This window comes from Equus caballus, chromosome 10 (genome assembly GCF_041296265.1).
Source record: "Equus caballus isolate H_3958 breed thoroughbred chromosome 10, TB-T2T, whole genome shotgun sequence".
Taxonomy (NCBI): Eukaryota; Metazoa; Chordata; class Mammalia; order Perissodactyla; family Equidae; genus Equus; species Equus caballus.
The window spans coordinates 22,378,030-22,394,159 of NC_091693.1; positions in this window are offsets into that span (position 1 = coordinate 22,378,030).

Consider the following 16,130-nt stretch of genomic DNA (forward strand, 5'->3'; position numbering starts at 1 on the left):
ATAGCATAGCTCGATAAACAGTGCATAGGTCCTCACCCAGCATCGGAACCCCGGGGGCACAGAAGAAGAAGGTGCGAACCTCACTGCTGCGCCACCTGGCGGGCCCCCTCACCATACCCTACATTTTTTATCCGTGGTATGTATTTTAAATATTTAAAGACACATGCACAGGTCACAAGTGCATTGCTCAATGAAAGTTCAGAAAATGAACACATTTCTGTACCCAGTACCTAGATCAATCAAGAGAATATTGTCAGATCCCCAGAGTCCCCTTGTGCTCCCTCCCAGTCACTACTCCTCAGGGGAACCACTGCTCGGACATCTGACAGCACAGGTCACGTTAGCTAGTTTTACGTTTTATAGAAGGGAAATCATGCTGCATGAACTCTTTTGTATTTGGCTTTTATAATTCTTGATATTTGTGAATTTATTGCTGCACATTGTTATTGATTATTCATTTGCATTGTTGTCTAGGATTCTACTGTGTGAATATATAATAATTAATGTTATCATTCTACTGTTTGTAGGCATATGGGTGGTTTTCAGTTTGAGACTATTAGCAATACTGCTGGTATGCAAATTTAGGACATGATTTGATGACACACGTACCAGTTTCTGTTGGCTATATATGTAGGAATGGAATTCTTGGTGACAGGTTTGCATCTCTTTAGCTTTAGGAGATAGTGCCAAAGAGGTTTGGGAAACATGTGTGCCAATTTCCACACCCAGCAGCAGTGTAGGAGGTTCTTGGTTCATCCACGTCCTAGTCAACCGTTAAATATTTTTCAGTTTTACTTTTAGACTTTTGATTGGTGTGTGATGGTACCAAGTAGTGATTTTAGCTGCATTTCCTTGATTATTATGGAAGTTGAGCATTTTCCCCATATTTATTATGTTTTGGGCAATCTATTTTTGAAATATGCATTAGTTTATTTTGTCCATTTCTTTCTGTTGTTTTGTCTGTTTCTTACATATCTGTAGTAGTTCTATGTATCAGCTGGATATGTTCTCTTTCTCTCTCTCCCTGTCTCCTCTTTCTGTGTGTGTGTGTGTGTGTGTGTGTGTGTGTGTGTGTGTATGTGTGCCTTGATGAGAAGTCTTAATTTTAACATAAGTTGATGTTTTCCCTTTATAGATATTTACTATTCTGTTGAAGAAATATTCTCCTATTGTAAGACTATAGAAATGTTCTCTTTTTTCTTTTTAAATTTTATAGAGCTTTAAAACATGTTGTCAATTCACGAAGAATGATTTGTTGTATGTGTGGATGGCAGTTATATTGTTTTCTAATAAGCTAGCAAATTTCAATTTATTCAGAATATGTGATATTATTCTTTCTTTTCGTTTGCTCTCACCTCTTGTTGCTCACCTAAATTAACATCACCTCGCCCTTGGATCTGCCTTTTCCGTGAAGTCGCCTGGTAAATCATTGTCTTTCCCCGCCTCCTTCAATCTTTAACAACCCCAAAGCATCGCACAACCTAGGACATTCTTGGTATCAAAAAACTTCAGTGGCTCTTTTTACTGAGTCAGTTATTCCCAGATTTTAAAGGGAAACGTACATTTTCTTGGGAGACAATTCTCCATGGGCCTCACGATTATTTTTCACATCTTATATCAGCTTCTGTTCTGGACTATCTTTCAAGGATTTTTGTGTTACGGCCTTGGAAGACAGCAGTAGTCTCTGTGGTTGGGGCAAGGGCAGCTTAATTACCTGACCAATGTAATAAAGATAATGTCTTCTTCAGAGACAAATGTTGGACAGGTGTATTTACACCACATTAAAAGATTTGGCTTTATTTGTTTATTTTATTGAGGTCATAATAGTTTATAACATTGTGTAATTTCAGTTGTACATTATTATTTTTCCGTCACCATATTTATGTGCCCCTTTACCAATTATACCCACCCTGCAACTCCCTTCCCCTCTGGTAACCAAAAGTTTGTTCTCCTTATCCATGTGTTTGTTTATCTTCTACATATGAGTGAAATCATATGGTGTTTGTCTTTCTCAGTCTGGCTTATTTTTCTCAACATAATACTCTCAGGTCCATCCATATTGTTGCAAATGGGACCATTTAGTCTTTTTTTATGACTGAGTAGTATTCCTTTGTATATATATACCACATGTATTTATCCATTCATTTGTTGATGGCACTTGGGTTGCTTCCACATCTTGGCTATTATAAATAATGCTGCAATGAACATAGTGGTGCATAAATCTCTTTGAATTGTTGATTTCAAGTACTTCGGATAAGTACCCAGTACTGGGATAGCTGGGTTATATGGGATTTATATTTTTAATTTTTTGAGAAATCCCCATATTCTTTTCCATAGTGGCTGCATCAATTTGTGTTCCCAACAGGAGTGTATAAGGGTTCCTTTTTTTCCAGATCCTCTCCAACATTTGTTATTTTTTGTCCCGGTGATTATAGCCATTCTAATGGGTGTAAGGTGATGTTGACATTTTAACTATGTTTCTTCCAATCCATGTTCATGAAATACCCTTCCATTTCTTTTTTGTTGTTGTTGTTGATTGGCACCTGAGCTCACATCTGTTGCCAATCTTTTTTTTTCTTTTCTTCTTCTTCTCCCCAAAGTCCCCCATTACATAGTTGTATATTCTAGTTGTAGGTCCCTCTGGTTGTGCTACGTGGGACACCACCTCAGCATGGCCTGATGAGCCGTGCCATGTCCGTGCCCAGGATCTGAACTGCTGAAACCCTGGGCCACTGCAGCAAAGCATGCCAATTTAACCACTTGGCCATGGGGCCACCTCCTCCATTTCTTTATGTCATCATGAATTTCTTTCAATAATGTCTTATAGTTTCATGTAATGTCTTTCACTTCTTGGTTACATTTATTCCTAGATATTTTGTTCTTTTTGTTGCAATTGTAAATAGGATTTTATTCTTGAGTTCTCTTTCTGTTACTTCATTGAGTATAGAAATGCAACTGATTTTTGTAAGTTGATTTTGTACCCTACCACTTTGCTGTAGGTTTTTAAAATTATTTTTTTAAAGATTGGCCCTGAGCTAACATCTGTTACTGATCTTTTTTCCTTCTTCTCCCCAAAGCACCCTGGTACATTGTTGCATATTCTAGTTGTAGGTCCTTCTAGTTCTGCTATGTGGGAGACATCCTCAACATGGCTTGATGAGCAGTGCTAGGTCCGTGCCTGGGATCTGAATTGGCAAAACCCTGAACCACAAAAACAGAGTACACAAACATAACCATTGGGCCACAGGGCCAGCCCCTGTAGTTGTTGATTATTTCTTATGGAGTTCTGATGGATTCTTTAAGGTTTTCTGTATATAAAATCGTTTTTTCCGCAAATAGTGAGAGTTTTGCTTCTTCCTTGCCAGTTTGGATACCTTTTCTTTCTTTCTCTTGCCTAGTAAGAATGGCATAAGCAGGCACCCTTGTCTTATTCCTGTTCTCAGAGGGATGGCTTCAATTCTTCTTTGTTGAGTATGATATTGGCTGTGGGTTTCTCATACATGGTCTTTACTATGTTGAGGTTCTTTCCTTCTATACCCATTTTATTGAGAGTCTTTATAATAAATGGATGGTGGACTGTGCCAAATGCTTTCTATGAATCTACTGAGATGATCATGTGATTCTTATTCCTCATTTTGTTAATGTGGTGCATCACGGTGATTGATTTGTGGATGTTACCCCTCCTTGCATCCCTGGTAAAAATCCCATTTGATCGTGGTGTGTGATCCTTTCAATGTTTTGCTGTATTCAGTTTGCCAATATTTTGTTGAGGAGTTTTGCACTGATGTTCATCAGTGATACTGACCTGTAATTTTGCTTCTTTGGGCTATCCTTGCCTGGCTTTGGTATCAGGGCCTCATAGAATGGGTTATGAAACATTACATCTCCTTCAATATTTTTATTAAATGAAATCCATACTTTATTCGGATTTCCTTATTTTTACCTCTGTCCTTTTTATGTTCCAATGTGCTATTCATATACCAAATTGCATTTAATACTCATGTCTCCTCAAGCTCCTCTTGGCTATGACAATTTGTCATGCTTTCCTTGTTTTTGATGATCTTGAAAGTTTTCAGGAATACTGGTCAGATATTCTTGAGATTATTGTTCAACTGGGACTTGTTTGATATTTTTCTCATGATTAGAGTGGGCTTACCTGGTTTGAAGAGAAGGACTACAGGAAGAAATCTGCCGTTATTTGTCACATCATGTCAAGTGTATATATAACCAACACCGCTTATCTCTATGGGTGTTAAAATATATGAGGCAGTGTTTGTTAAGTTTCACCAGAGGTTACTATTTTTGTCCCTTGTATTCTTTTGAAAGAAGTTCCAATATGCATTGCACGTGTGAGAAGTGGGAAATTGTGTTCCACCTCATTGAGCATAGAGTATCTATAAAATTATTTGGAATCTTTCTGAAAAGATTTCTGTATTTTCTCCCATTTACTTTAGAATTGAGTATTTTATTTATATCATTATAGGCTCATGGATATTTATTTTATAATTTGAATTATACCCCAGGACAACTTTTACTTTTTCCCAAAATTTTCCAGTGTGGACATTGGGAACTCTTTCACATGACTCTTGTATTTCTTTCACATATCCCTTTATTATGTTTTAAAAAAAAATTGTATAAAAATTTTCTTCACATGGTAGTACTACACGATTCTCCGTGCTTATTTTATATATTTTCTGTCCTAGTAGTAGATTCAGCCATTTCTCCAAGGAGCCCTGGTTTCTTTCTTGGACAATTGTGTTATGAACCAAGATAAGGACAGTAGCTGTTCTCATTGCTGTGGGGGTTGTCACTGTATCTATGCCGACTCAGCTCAAGGAGCAAGAAAATGTCTATATCTATACAAAAAATTCATAAGCATATCTATAAATATAACTATATTGGTTCATTTGTGTTTATATTAAGCTAACATAAGTTCATACTCATGTCTCTGACTCTAATCTCTTACACATGGATCATTTTATCTTCTTGCCCTTCCTCATCTGTAATCTCTCTCTCCCACACTCATAAACCTCAATCTCACCAGCTGTGCATGTGATTCAAACTTATTTCTGATTCCACCTTGTATAAACATACTTGTCTACTTGCACCTGGTTCTTCTGGACAAAGTTCCTGAGAGAAATTATAGGATGACTGCCAAAGAATTGGAATTGCAGGAATCAGAATGAGACACTCTGATTATGTGCAGTTACAGGAAGAGGAATATCTGGATACCTGGGATGGAACATCTTAGCCAGCAGACAACTTGTGGATGAGAGTATAATGAGCTTTGTCCTTCAAAAGCCCCTCTTGTTGCTGCTGCACTTGAGGGTCCAGAAAGCAGTTCCTAACCCACTAGGCCCAGAGGATAGAACATCCAGCCAAAGAGAATTATTTTCAAGCTTTAAACCTAACGGATTTTGCCTTCCTAGGTTTTTTACTTTCTTGGGGCAGGTATCTCTTTTTTTCTTTCCAGTTTCTCCCTTTTGGAATAGGATTGTCTATTCTATACCTGACCAGACCATTTTATTTTGTATGTGGATAATTTGTCTGTTTTCACAGGTTTACACTGGAAAGGACTTTGTCTTATGGTGACTCATATCTCACATCTCAGAATTCCTTGATTTAACTGTTATTTAAATGAGATTTGGGTCTTAGAATTGATGCTAGAATGGATTAAGACTTTTGGGATTTTGAAATGGGGGGGGCAAATTTGTTTTGCATGTGAGAGGGACATGAGTTGGAGGGTCCAGAGGCTGAGTTCTATGGGCTGAATTGTGTCATCCCAAATTGAAAGATTGAAGGCCTAAAATCCAGTATCTCAGAAGGTGACTACATTTAGAGATAAGACCTTTACAGTGGTGATTAAGTTAAAATGAGTCCAGATTGGTGGGCCCTGATCCACTCTGACTGGTGTCATTATCAGAAGAAATTTGCACACACAGAGAGAGGCTATACCTATGATCATAAAGAAAGACCATGTGAGGACACACTGAGAAGGTGACCATTGGCAAGTCAAGAAGGAGATTTTACAAGAAACCAAACTTACTGACATCTTGATCTTGGACTTTTAGCTTCCAGAACTGTGAAAACATAAATTTCCATTTTGTAAGCCACTCAGGCTATTGTATTTTGTTCCATAAAATTAATAGAAATCTTAGGGTCTCTGTTCAATTCTGGGACCTCCAAGTGTGACCATTAATCTCTGCTTTCTCTGGGGTCCCCAGTTCCCCATCTCTGAGAATGTCACCTTTTGAAGACTGACCCTCTCTGATAGCAGAGACCTCAGAAAGAGGACAAAGGAAGGAAGCAGAACCTTGGACACTTCTCCCAATCTATGGTCTGTGAGTCCATGATAATTGAGTGATAATGGTGTCAGGAAATGCTTTTCCCCACAAGTGTATTTCCGATGTAGTGGGAAGGCTATTGGCTGGTTTTGGGAGCAGAACTTTCTGGTTCTGTCTTGGGACACATTGTTAACTTCACTAATTCTCAGAATCTACTGGTGAGATAGTAAGTTGCCAGCATTCCTCACAGGGATATTGTGAATCCCAGAGAGGATTATGCATATAAAGCTCTTGGTAAACATAAAACACTGCACATGTGTGAGGTGTCAAATTATAGACTTAGACCTTTTGACCTTGTATCCTAATTCTTGATGCTCCCAGAATCTAAAATTACTAGACTCTACTCAACAAGAACATTCCTTACAACTAGGATATACAACTATGTACTGGATGAGCTTGGGAGAAAAAAAAAAAGGAAGATTGACAGTAGATATTACCTCAGGGACAATATTCCTCACACACACATGCTCACGCACACACACACACAAATCTGTGGTCACTCATCCTCTCTTTAAAAATTAGAAGAAAAAAGAACGTTCTTCTAGCCTTCCTATGAAATCTCTTTGTTCATAATTTCACATCTTCATTAGTCTCCTAATTCTCATCTTTGAGCATTACATAAAAGCTCAGCTATCACTGGAACTTCTTTCTTTTTTTCAAAACTCCTTCACCCCTTCCTCTCTTCAGCATCTTCATTCTGAGACTGGCCTATGGAATTCCAAGATCCCAATAAAGGCTTTGGTTGACATGAGTGAGTGGGAAGCAGGCATCTGCCATGGCTGGGAAAAATCCTAGATTATACAATCTTCCCCAGAGGAGTGGGGGACCTGAGCTGGGGATCACTGCTACTATAAGCATCCTTTTGACTCAGCACAATTGAGACAACTCTATAATATCTGGCTTTGCTGGCTGCTAACAACAACACAGAATATCCCAAGAAAAGCTATTGGATATAAGGGGGGAAAACCCCTCCAGCTCTTAAATGGCTGACTCAGAAATTTACCCATTTTGGAAAGCAACCTAAAGTCACCAGAAAGCAATGTGTGCAGTCATTCTGTGAAAAGAGTCTTACCTGGTCCACTCTGGGTGCATATTGGTGAGAAATGGGATCTCTCCAGCGACTTAGACGTTGGCAACAGCCATTATTGCAACATAGTATAGATGTGCTGACACAGAGGCTAGCAGATGCCCTTGTAATTCTTCCCCTGGCTTCTTAGCCTGGGCTCTGCCCCTCCAACTAAAGCAAAGATTTAATCTATCTCAGCCAGGGCAGGCAGCCTGCCCTAGGGACAGACCTCACCCAACAGAAAGCCCTCGGGAAACTCATGGACTTGCATAGGTTGGGTGCCTGGATCCTCTGTAACTTGGCTAGTGGGTCCAACTCTCTAGGGCAGGCATATACAAGGAGCAGATGGAGTGTGTAGGACCACTTTAGTGGGGCAACTGGGACCACTTCATGTAGCCAGGGCATGTGCAAGGGGCAGGACTGTATTGATGGTGTGTGTGGCCCTGTAGGCAGTGAGACTTCTCAGCTTCAGAAACCTTGTGCTTCTTTAATGGCCACATAGGGGATTGCTCCCATCTTCCAAAGCCTGGAACAATTGAGTGTTCCCATGCCTGGGACCAGCCCCACTTGGCTGAAATTCTGAGAGAGCTTGAGAACCTTTCAGGCCAGAGGCTAACAGCGATTATAAGCCCCTGAGCCTGGCAACCAGCCACACTGGGGGCCTACACATTTTACAGAAAAACTGCAAAGGGAATGTGCTATTAGACCTTGCAGCCAACTGTGCTGTGCCTCCCCATGCCTGATAAAATAACTGTAGGGTCCATAGCAGCAACATGGAGCTGAGCATTACAACCAGTCAGCCAGGGGGACAGACTAGCCTCCCTGGGCACCTGCAGTAAGAGCAACCCTTCCGCAACAGAGGACACACGTAGCCCACACAGGGCTCGTGCCTGGAAAGTTTGGAACTAGTGACTAGAGGGAAGAGCACTGCTGGGCTTCATAAGGCATCTCTTACATAAGGCCACCTCTCCAAGATCAGGAGATGCAGCTGACCCACCTAATACATAGATATAAGCACAGAGAAAGAAGCAAAATGAGGAAGCAAAGGAATACATTCCAAGAAAGAGAACAGGGAAAAAGCTAGAAAAAGAACCAAATGAAACAGACATAAAAAATCTACTTGACAAAGAGTTCAAACAAAAAGTCACAAGGATGCTCACTGATCTTGGGAGAAGAATGGATGAACTCAGTGAGAATGTCAACAAATAATTGGAAATATAAAAAAGAAGCAATCAGAAATAAATAATACAATACAGGAAATGAAAAATTCACTAGAGGGACTCAATAGCAGAGTAGATGTTACAGAAGAACAGAGCAGCGAGCTGGACAAAAGACTAGAGGAAATCACCCGAGCCGAACAGGTAAAAGAAAAAAGAATTAAAAAGAATGAAGATAGTCTAAGGGATCTCCATGAAAACATCAAGCACACTAACATATTATAGGTGTCCCCTGAGGAGAAGAGATAGACAAACAGGAAGATAATCTATTTGAATAAATGATGCCTGAAAACTTTACTAATATAAGGAAGGAAACAGAAATCCAGGTACAGGAAGTGCAGAGAACACCAAACAAGATAAATACAAAGAGGCCCACACCAAGACAAATTATAATTAAAATGTCAAGAATTAAAGATAGGGGCCAGCTCTATGGATGAGTGGTTAAGTTCATTAACTCCACTTCAGCAGCCCAGGGTTTCGCCAGTTAGCATCCTGGGCATGTATGTGGCACCGATCATCAAGCCATGTTGATGTGGCATCATGCATAGCACAACAAGAAGGGCCTACAAATGAAAAAAACATACAACTATGTAGTGGGTGGGCTTTGGGGAGAAGAAGAAGGGAAAAAAAAGAACAGATTGGCAGCAGATGTTAGCCCAGGTGCCAATTTTAAAAGAAAAAGAATTAAAAATAAAGAGAAAATCCTAAAAGCTACAAGAAAACGGCAACAAGTTACATACAAAGGAAAACCCATAAGGCTACCAGCTGACTTCTCAGAGGAAACTTACAGGCTAGATAGGAGTAGCACAATATATTTAAAGTGCTGAAAGGAAAAACCTACAGCCAAGCTTACTCTACCTAGCAAGGTTATCATTCAGAATGGAAGCAGAGGTGCAGAGTTTCCCAGACAAGCAAAAATTAAAGGCATTTATCACCAAGAAACCAGTTTTACAAGAAATGCTAAAGTGATTTATTGAAGTGGGAAAGAGAAGATCACAAATAGAAATAAGAAAATTATCCAAAAATAAAAAACGCAATACAAACACTGGTAAAGGCAAAAATACAGTAAAGGTAGCAGATCAACCACCACTGAAGATGTCAAGAGACAAAAGTACTAAATTACCTATTTCCATGGTAAGAGGGTAACATACACACACACCACAAAGAGGTTAGATATGATATCAAATACATAAAATGTGGGAGGAGGAGAGTAAAAGAGTAGAGGTTTTAGAAAGAGGTCAAACTAAAGAGACCATCAACTTAATATAAATTACTATATATGTAGATTATTATATATGAAACTCATGGCAATCACAAACCAGAAACCTTTAATAAATACACAAATAATTAAGAGCAAGGAACCCAAACATAATACTAAAGAAAGCCATCAAACCACAAGGGAAGAGAGCAAGAGAAGAAGAAAGGAACAGAGAAGAACTACTAAAACACCCAGAAAAAAGTAGCAAATAGCAATAAATACATACTTGTCAGTAGATACTTCAAATATCAATGGACTAAATGCACCAATCAAAAGGCATAGCGTGGTGGATTGGATAAAAAACAAGACCCATGTATATGCTCCATACAAGAGACACACTTCATACCTAAAGACACTCACAAACTGAAAGAGAAGGGATGGAAAAAGATACTCCATGTAAATGGCAATAGAAAGAATGCTGGAGTAGCAATATTTATATTAGATCAAATAGACTTTAAAACAAAAACTCTAACAGGAGACAAAGAAGGGTACTACATAATGATAAAGGAAACAATCCAACAAGAGAATGAAACTCTTGTAAATATCTATTTATTCAACATAGGAGCACCCACATATATAAATCAATTATTAATAGACGTAAAAGGAGAAATAGTAACACAAAAATAGTAGGAGACTTTAATACCCCACTCACACCGATGGATAGATCAACCAAATAGAAGTAAGGAACAGTGGCCTTAAATGACACATTAGACTAGATAGATTTAGCAGATTATCTAGAGCGGTCTGTCTCAAACCCACAGAATACACATTCTTTTAAAATGCACATGGAAGCATTTCCCGGATTGATCACATATAAGGCATCAAAACAATTCTCAACAAATTTAAAAAGATTGCAATGATGCCAAGCATCTTTCCTGACCACAGAAGTATGAAACTAGAAATCAACTACAGGAAAAAATTCAGAAAAGCCACAAATATGTGGAGATTAGACAAAATTCTACTGACCAACAATTAGGTCAATGAAATAAAAAATGAAACAAAAAAATACCTTGAGACAAATGAAAATGAAAATACAACATGCCAGAATTTATGGGAGACAGCAAAAGCAGTGAAGAGGGAAGTTTATAGCACTACAGATGTGCCTCAACAAACAAGATAAATCTCAAATTAGCAATCGAACAGTGCACCTAAAGGAACTGGAAAAAGGACAAAACCCCAAATCAATAGAAGGAAGGAAACAATAAAAATCAGAGCAGAAATAAATGAAATAGAGACTGAAAAAACAATAGGAAAAAGAGATGCAACTGAGAGCTGATTCCTTGAAAAGCTAAACAAAATTGAAAAGCTTTAGCTAGATTCACCAAGAAAAGAAGAGAGAAGGTTCAAATAAAAAGAATCAGAAATGGAGAAATTACAACGTACCCCTCAGAAATGCAAAAGATTATAAGAGAATACTATGAAAATCTATATGCCAAAAAATTGGATAATCTATAAGAAATGGATAAATTCATAGAATCATACAACCTTCCAAAACAGATTAAATAAGAAATAGAGAATTTTAATAGACCAATCACCACTAAGGAGATGGAAACAGTAATCAAAAACCTCCCCCAAAATAAAAGTGCAGGACCAGATGGCTTCCATGTGAATTCTACCAAACAATCGAAGAAGACGCAACACATGTCCTTCTCAAACTTTTCCAAAAAATTGAAGAGGAGGGGAGGATTCCTAACTCATTCTACGAAGCCAACATTATCCTGATCCTAAAACAAGACAAGGACAACACAAATAAAGAAAATTACAGGCCAAGGTCACTGATGAACACAGATGCAAAAATCATCAATCAAATACTAGCAAATCAAATACAACTATACATTGAAAAGGTCAAACACCAAGATCAAGTGGGATTTATTCCAGGGATGCAGGGATGGTTTAACATCTGCAAACCAATCAACGTGATACACCACATTAACAAAATGGAGAATAAAAATCACATTATCATCTCAATAGATATAGAGAAAGCATTTCACAAGGTACAGCAATCATTTATGATAATAATTGAATTAAATGGGTATAGAAGGAAAAAACCTCAACATAATAAAGGAGATATCTGACAAACGCACAGCTAATATCATTCGCAATGGAGAAAAACTGAAAGCTATCTCTCTAAGAACAGGAACCAGACAAAGATGCCCACTTTCCCCACTCTTAAATATTTGACATAGTATTGGAAGTCCTAGCCAGAGCAATGAGGCAAGAAGAAGAAATAGAAAGGATCCAAATTGAAAAGGAAGAAGTGAAACTGTCACTATTTTCAGATGACATGATTTTCTATATAGAAACCCTAAAGAATCCACCAAAAAACTTTGGAAGTAATAAATGAATATGGTAAAGTTGCAGGACACAAACTCAACATACAAAAATCACTTGTGTTTCTATACACTAACAACAAAGTTGTAGAAAGAGAAATTAAGAATACAATCCCCATGTTGTATAAATGATTTGCAAATAATTTCTTCCAATTGTCTCTCTGTTTTGTTGGTGGTTTCCCTTGCTTGGCAGAAGATTTTTAGTCTGACGTAGTCCCATTTCTTAACCCTTTTGTTTCCCTTGCCTGAGTGGACATGGTGTTTGAAAAGATGCTGCTAAGACCAATGTCAAAGAGTGTATCGCTTATACTTCCTTTTAGGCATTTTATCATTTCCAGTCTTACAGTCAAGTCTTCAATCCATTTTGAGTTAATTTTTTGTGTATGGTGCAAGATAATGGGCTACATTCATTGTTTTGCATGTGGCTGACCAGTTTACCTACCACCATTTATTGAAGAGACATCCTTTCTCCATTTTGTTTTGTTGCCTCCTTTGTCAAAGATTAGCTGTCCATAGATGTGTGGTTTAATTTTGGGATTTTGATTCTGTTTCATTGGTCTGTGTGTCTGTTTTTGTGCCAGTACCATGCTGTTTTGATCACTATGGCTTTGCATTATATTTTGAAGCCATGGATTGTGATGCCTCCAGCTTTGTTCTTTTTTGTCAGGATTGCTTTGAGTATTCATGGTCTTTTGTTGTTCCATATAAATTTTAGGATTCTCTGTTCTATTTCTGTGAAGAATGTCATTGGGATTCTGATTGGGATTGCATTAAATCTGCAGATTGTTTTAGGTCGTATGGATATTGTAACTGGGTTTATTCTTCTGACCCATGAACATAGAATATCTTTCCATTTCTTTATGTCTTCTTCACTTTCTTTCAATAATGTCTTATAGTTTTCAGCATACAGGTCTTTCACCTCTTTGGTTAAGTTTATTCCTAGATATTTTATTCTTTTTGTTGCCATTGTAAGTGGATTTGTATTCTTGATTTCTCTTTTTTTCTAATTAATCGTTAGTGTATAGAAAATAAACATTTTTAAAAAATTTATTTTTTACTCTGCAACTTTGCTGTAGTTTTGATTATTTCTAATAGTTTTCTTATGGATTCTTTAGAGTTTCCTGTAGATAGAATCATGTCATCTGCCAACAGTGATAGTTTTGCTTCTTCCTTTCCAACTTTGGTTGCTTTTATTTATTTTCCTTGCCCAATATCTCTGGCCAAAACCTCCAGTACTATGTTAAATAGGAGTGATGAGAGTGGGAACCATTGTCTTGTTCCAGTTCTCAGAGGGATGGCTTTCTTTTTCTTTTTTTTTTTTTTTTTTTACCATTGAATATCATGTTGGCTGCGAGTTTGTTATATATAGCCTTTATTATTTTGAGGTACTTTCCTTCTATGCCCATTTTATTGAGTTTTTATCATAAATTGATGTTGGATCTTGTCAAATGCTTTCTGTGAATCTACCGAGATGATCATGTGATTCTTCCTCGTTTTCTTAATGTGGTGTATCACATTGGTTGATTTGTGGACGTTGAAATGTCCCTGCATCCATGGAATAAATCCCACTTGATCACGGTACACGATCCTTTCAATGTATTACAGTATTCTGTTTCTCAATATTTTGTTGAGTATTTTTGCATCTTTGTTCATCAGCAATATTGGCCTGTAATTTTCCTTTTTTGTGTTGTCCTTGTTTGGTTTTGATATCAGGTTAATGTTTGTCTCATAGAAGGAGGTAGGAAACATTCCATCTTCTTCAACTTTTTGGAATAATTTAATAATTATAGGTATTAAATCTTTGGAGTTTGGTAGAATTCTCCAGAGAAGCAATCTGGCTCTGAACTTTTTTGGGTGGGAGGTATTTGATTACTGTTTTGACCTTTTGACTTATGATTGGTCTATTCAAATTCCCTATTTCTTCTTGATTAAGTCTTGTGTGGTTGTAAGAGTCTAAGAATATCCATTTCTTCTAGGATATCCAACTTGTGTGCATATACTTTTTCTTAGTATTTTCTTTTAATAATTTGTATTTCTGTATTATTAATTGTATTTTCTCCTCTTTCCTTTCTAATTTTATTAGTTTGAGCCTTCTCTCTTTTTTGCTTGGTGAGTCTGACTAAGGATTTATTAATTTCTTTATCTCCTCAAAGAACCATCTCTTAGTTTCATTAATCCTTTCTACTGTTTTGTTAGTCTCTATTTCATTCATTTCTTCTCTGATTTTTGTTATGTCACTCCCTCTGCTGACTTTGGACTTGGTTTGTTCTTCTCTTTTCTAATTCTCTCAGGTGCAGTGTAAGATTACTTGTTTGGGATTTTTCTTGCTTCTTAAAGTGGGCCTGTATTGCTCTGCATTTCTCTTTTAGACCACTTTTGCTGCATCCCATAAGAGATGGTATTTTGTATTTTCATTTTCTTTTGTGTCCAGGTATTTTTAGATTTCCCCTTTGATTTCTTCATTGATCCAATGGTTGATCAATCCTATCAATCATATCATATCATCAATCATATCATAAACAAGATCCCATCTTGTTTTGTGCACTGTTTTGTGAAAGAAATATAAGCTGTATGTAAACACATACAACTTGGAGCATTTCCATCAGAACACTCTATTGAAATGTTTTCCTGGGGTTCAAGCTCCTCATAATCTTTATTGAATAAACTCCTTCACTAATATCACCTTGACTCTTTGTTTCAATCCACACTGAAATTGGCTGTCTAATATTATTAGATTTAAAGATGGTAATGAGCTTATTTTCCATATTAAAGAGAGCACTGATAGTCTGTGGAGTGATCTCACAATAGAAATATGCAAAATATCTGCATTGGAGACTCCTGACCAACTACTTATGCGAAGTAAATATCTGAGTGATTGTGTATATGACAATTTCAAACGTATTTTGAAAAATAATGAATGAGATAACATTGGCTGGCTGCTCCTGATATTTGTGAACAAAGAAGTGAAAGAAAAGGGTTGAGCTCATGGATTCAAATTCCCAGCTGAAGCACCATATAAATGACCTGAAGGCATCTGTGTACTCTGAAGGAGACTTTTATCTCCTGTTGCCACTCAGCTGGGATTGCTACAAATAAAACACAGACTCTCATCCTGAGACTGGCTGAATTATAACTTTAAGTTGCCTTCCTGGTGTCACAGGGTGTCTACTATTAAAATGAGGGCATTGATTGGGAGAGAGTGGGATTCTGTTATGTTGGAATGGGGATGTGTGGTAAGACCTTGATGAGGCTCGGGGTACTGAGCCCCTAAATCCTGATGAGCCTTCTTTGCTAGTGGAAAAGTTCTCTCAACCCCCAGTAGAACTCTTCTCCCTACTCCCAGTAGAATTGACGTCCCAAACTCCAGTGAAAATGGCCTCACGACCACCACTGCAAGACGGCCCGCTACCCCAGCAGTGGAACATCTCCAAGCACAGTGCTATTGGCCTTATAACCTCATCCGAAGAGATTAACCTTGCATTGCCCGAGGAAACTTCAATGGCCTCCCCTGAAGCAGCTGCCATGTAAGACAAGCTGATTCTCCTTAGAACACACTCCCAATGCCGATTCTTTCTCCTATAACTATAACTAGACTCAAGTGCCATCAGGCAACTAATGGTTAGGTGCAAAGTGTGACCCGGGAGAGGTGCACTACACTCCAAAAGAACTCCTTGAGTTTTCTTACTTGTATAGCAGAAATCCTGGGAACATATGCGAGAATGGATATTAGGGTGTGTGGTAATGGTGGAATGATATAAAATTGTATTAGGACCAACATTGATATGGGCTCACTAAGCAGAGATTCTGCTTTTAACGTTGCAGCTCATGCTATCAGAAAGGGCTCTAACAGTTTGGTAGATCAGTTAAAACATGGAATTTTAGATGGTACATTGGGAGCAAATTAAAAACGCCTGA